The following is a 5,383-nucleotide window of genomic DNA, read 5'->3' as shown; positions in this document are numbered from 1 at the left end:
TTAAAGTTCTTAAAGTTAAAAGGAAAGAAAGAGAGTAGTTGGGTGTGGTGGTACACACCTTTAATCCCAATGCCTGGGAGGCAGAGGCATATTGACCTCTGTGACTTCAAGGGGCAGAGGTAAGATTGACCTCTGTGACTTCAAGGTGTGGTAGCACACACCTTTAATCCCAATGCCTGGAAGACAGAGACAGACAGGTCTCTGTGAGTTCAATGTGTGGTAGCACACGCTTTTAATCTCAGCACTGGGGAGGCAGAGACAGACAGATCTCTGTGAGTTCAAGGATAGCCTGGTCTACAGAGTTAGTCCAGGACAATGATATACAGAGAACCTGTCTCTAAAAGTAAAAGTAAAAATAAAAGAAATAGAGGTTAAAATAAAGCTGCATAAAGATGGAAAATACACAGAGAATCTTGATACTGTATGCTATTACGCTCTCTTTGAATTGTTTGAATACTGAGGAAGGAGCAACAGCTGCTAAAAGATATTGGTTTATAAATGCTGCTGAACTAATCCAAGATAGATATTTTGAAAATACCTTGACTTCAGAATTTAGGTCTAAGAATATGATGCTTTGGAAAGGAGGGCCTTCTTTTGTTTTCACAGAGGATGAGACCCTGTGGATTGCTTCTATCCCAATATGGTATGATAGACCACGTCCTCCTGAAAGGTTGCTGTGAACACCCTCAAGAAATTACTTCACTCAACTGCCAACTGAGATGAACCTGGCAGACAGGTTTTACCATGAAAGACCTGATTAACAGCGCCCCTATACAGCAGGAAGAAGTTTGGAGAGAAATAACTACGTCCATATTCCCAGATATTGTTTATAAATGTTCTTTTACATTTAAAGGGGGATATGATATAGATATGAATAATTTGCATTGCATGGATTTTAAGGTCAATTTTGTTATATGTATATATATTTCTGATCTTGATTGAGGTATTGTGATTGTGTAGTTCATTTAAAAATGTAATGTATAATTAAAAATATAGGTTGTTAATGGATAATCATTGATAATAGTCAAGCTTGTAGTAATGTTAGTTTGATTTTCTAGATGTGCATAGATATATTTCAGATATGCATTCTTCATATCTTTCAAAGACTACAGAACATGGCATTTAATGTTTTAATAACTTAGGACAATGAGACACGTCTGCTCCTGGCAGCACCAATCTACTTCAAGAGGAAGATGGGCATCGAAGAGGCTCCTTATGGAGTTGGTTAGCCATTTGGGCAAGAAACTGCTCTTGCCTGGACTGTTGTATAAACTGGACACAGAGAACCCGCAGAGAGAGGACTGCTGAACTTGCCTAAAGGTGAGATGATCTTTTGGGGTTCCTGATTCATGAAAGAGTCTGCAAGACATTCTGCAGGACACAGCAGATAGTGACTGAACTGCCTTTGAAATTTCCTGCTTCATGGAAATGTCTCTGGATATTATTGGCCTGAAGGCTGAAGATGGGTGCCCCAACTATACAGAGGAACTCTGGGTGACTGTCCAGGCAGCGAGATGTCTCTGTCATTTCTAGAGTTTTGGAAGTTGCTTACTTCTTGTTTACTTAGGTAATAATATATCCTTCTGGAGTCTTTGCTGGAGCTGAAGAATGGTTAGTTATAGTTATAGTTTTCCATTATTATGATAAAGATAAAATAGATATAAATATTGTAACTGTATTTCTTGCTTGATAACTGTTTTGTTATTTGTAATTTTACTATGTTAAAGTGAAAGCCTTTCTTTTTTGTTTAAATAGAAAAAGGGGAAATGATGTAGGTGGGCTTTCTGTCTATGTGTTATTTTCATTGGTTAATAAAGAGACTGCCTTGGCCCTTTGATAGGACAGAAAATTAGGTAGGTGGAGTAAACAGAACACAATGCTGGGAAGAAGGGCAATGAGGCAGACACCATGAAGCCAGCCACCAGGTCAGACATGCTGAATCTTTTCCGGTAAGACACCAGCTCGTGATGCTATACAGATTATTAGAAATGGGTTAATATCAAGATATGAGAGTTAGTCAGTAACTAACTCTCTAGAGATAATGGGCCAGGCAGTGCTTAAATGAATACAATTTGTGTGTTGTTATTTCTGGGACTAAGCTAGCTGTGCGGGAGCCGGGTGAGGCAAAAAGCAGGCCTGCCCGCAGCTCCTCACTACAGAGGGTGGTTTTGTCTTTTGGTTTGTTTGCTTTTTCTTTTGTTTGCTTGTTTGTTTTTGTCAACTTAACACAGCTGAGTTTTCTGGGAAGAGGATTCTCAATTGAGGAAATGCTTTCATCAGGTCATGAAGTCTGTGGGACATTTTCTTGACTGAAGATTGATGTGGGAGGGCCCAGGTCACTATGAGTGACATCACCCCTGGGCCAGTGGTTCTGAGAGGTATAAGCAGACTGAGCAAGCCATAACGAGCAAGCCAGTGTTCATTGCAGTGAGCCATTGATCTGGTTCAAGGTCTCTGGCTTCTGTTACACAGTCTATATTGGGTCTCACTGGGGCTCATCCTGGATATCCTGCTGTTATACTCTGTTATGGACATCCTACAGCTTTGAGTCTGCAGGATTGGCCCCTTCGCGTGCTCCAACATATCATAGATGAGGTGGATGCTAGGATGGGTCATCTCATAGCCCTAGTTCTGGGTCTGGGTGGTAGTAGAGTTGGTCAGCCTGCCAGCTCTCCCCCATCCTCACCACCAGGGTGAGCTCTCCAGGGCAGTCCAGACTAGATCACCTTATGCAGGAAAGAGCAGGTGGTAGGGCCCGTTCATACCCTGGGGTGTGTGAGGGGGGTTGGCTCACCCATGCCTACAGCACCAGGGCCAGTTCAACTGTGCTGACCAGGTGAGGTGCAGGGCCCACTCTCCTGAGCACTGCAGTTGGTAAGAGGCAAGGAAAGTTCTCTTGTTCTTGTGGCCTCTGGGTCAGCTCTCCCACCTGCCACAGGCAGTGATGGATGGGGAGGCTTCTTTCTCAAGTCACACAACCTTATGCAGATGAGGGGGGTGTTTGGAATCTTCAGCTGGCAGGGGTAACATTCCAAAGCCTGCCAGCAGAGTGTCAACTGGTGGTCCCTCCCCTGGAGCTGTCTCTTTCTGGACTCTACTCCTGAGAAAGTCTGTCTTCTGTGGCGCCACCCCCAGAGAGCATTTAAAAGCCCCCTCCTCATAATTTCCCCTCATGGTGATTTTCTCCCCTTCCCCGGGGCCACCCAGGAGTGCTTTGCTCAGATTAAGCCTGTATTTATTAATTTGGTTTGATTGGCTTATTACATCAACAGTGGCGAATTTCAAATAACCAGGGATTCAAAGCTTATCAACTTGGTGCTGAACCCAAGTAGAGCGAAGTTTTTTGGTGACCACATGGCCGTGGAAAACCACTCTCCCTTCCCTGCCATTGGGCAGACTTGCTCTGAGAGTTACCCAATTTCAAACCAATGGCCTCTAAGGGATCCAGAAACCCTTCTGCCTTCCAGTCTGCCCACCAAGGCACTGCCGTGCCACCAACTGGCAGGCTCCTGGGTAGGGACTGTTCCTACTGTTAACATTTCCATCACCCAGCACTTTGGCAAAATGTCTAGCCACCCCAAGCCTGGCAGTTCCGGGTTCCAGGACCGTGCATGCTCCATCAAGTGTTCAGGCAACTTACATAACCACCCAGGGCCCTCAAGCCCCACAAGACCTACGTGCAATGTGGTGATGTGATCTACGCATGTGCCAGCTACCTGAGTCCCTGTGCACATACGCTAGGCAGCCTTTAAAAGCTGGACACACCTGCTCCATGCTCTCTTCCTGCACCAATTTCCTTAGACCTGCGCACGTCTCTTTCTCCTTCTCAATAAACACTTAAAGTGGATTTTGTTGTGTGTCTCCTGATCCTTTCTTGCTTGCCCCCAGTAATTTTACCTGATTCTTGGGATTCCTTATCTGGGAGACATACCGCACAGGGGTATCCCAAACTTTCTGCTGTTTTGACCCCATTCTATTTCGGAAAATGCTCCACCATGGTCTCCGGCGAATGACTTGTGAATGGATACTTCCCAGTCAAAGTTTGCTCCCCACACATCCTATGAAATTTACCCAAACTGGGGCTGTCTCACCGTACCTTGATTTGAGCTCCCCCAGCCAGGTTCATGAGCATTGCATTCCTGCTCCTCCCTTTTGCTGTCTGTCTGTGTCCCTGCCCTTTCTTCTTGCTTCTCTGCCTGCCTGTACTTCCTGATTTCCTCTGATTGCTCTCCCAGTTTCCCCAGTTTGTTGCTTTCTCCGATGCTCACTCTAACTTTGCCTTTGCTCCGTTTCCCCACAACGGATCCTGCCTGCTCTCCCACTCTAAGATGCACACATGCTCTTCTGTCCTTGCATTTCTTTTCCCACTACAATTGTGTGTGTGTGTGTGTGTGTGTGTGTGTGTGTGTGTGTGTGTGTGTGTGTGGCCACTACAGCCTAGTGCACCCACATACCCACATAGACATTTCTCCTACTCGCTCTTTCTCCCAGCAGTCTGGGAGACCCATGACTTGGCCCCTAGCCCACTGGATGCCTCCTTTATCTTCTGCTCCTTCCTGGTTTTCTCTCACTTTGCTGTCTCTCAACTTCCACCTGCAGCCCTGCAATTCATGTTTTATAATACTGTACATTCTTACTTTGGGATTTTTAAGTAGGTCATCTGACATAGTTTCCTGGGGAAAAAGTACTGTTTATCTTTCTGTTAATTTTGTATGTATGTATGGAAAACAGGTGAACCTGTGATATGTGACCACATGTTTGTTTGGATGTCTGGCTTTGCATGTTCCATGTGTTTTGTCTCTGAGCTTTGCTGAATCTGATATAATAAAATCTGTAAAACTGGTGATTCCACGTTAGAACTGCTCTGGAAAAGAACAAACATGTGGCCAACCTCCATCTTGGTTGAGGTCAAAACAGAAACCTCATTGTCATCTTTATGAAGGGTGACCATGTGAATAGTCGCCATTTTGGTTTAAGTCACATGACTCCATTTTTACCTTTAGTAAAGGTAACAACATGCATTGGCCCCACCAAGGGGACATTCTGTCTTCAATATACTTTGGGTTTGGATATGTTTCTATATGATAATTCCTGCCCTGTCCTAAAGACAAGGTTTACCAATGATAAGGTTTAAAACAATGCTGCCTTACTGAGATATTAAAGCTGCGCCTTTGCATTCATATATAGAAATGAGTCTTACTGGCAGCAAGATTTTCTAACCTAAAAATAAACCCCTTGATATTATTCATTTAAAACATTAAATTGTTTACAATATTAAAACGTGGTCTGTCTTCTATAGATTATGATTATACTCTAGGTCTCAGAACAACAACTGAAAACTAGAGACTGAAATATTCCTTCTAATCTTCTTGCTTTTACTAAC

The sequence above is a fragment of the Myodes glareolus genome, chromosome 9 (genome assembly GCF_982192425.1).
Source record: "Myodes glareolus chromosome 9, mMyoGla1.1, whole genome shotgun sequence".
Classification (NCBI taxonomy): domain Eukaryota; kingdom Metazoa; phylum Chordata; class Mammalia; order Rodentia; family Cricetidae; genus Myodes; species Myodes glareolus.
This window is presented reverse-complemented; position numbering follows the sequence as displayed.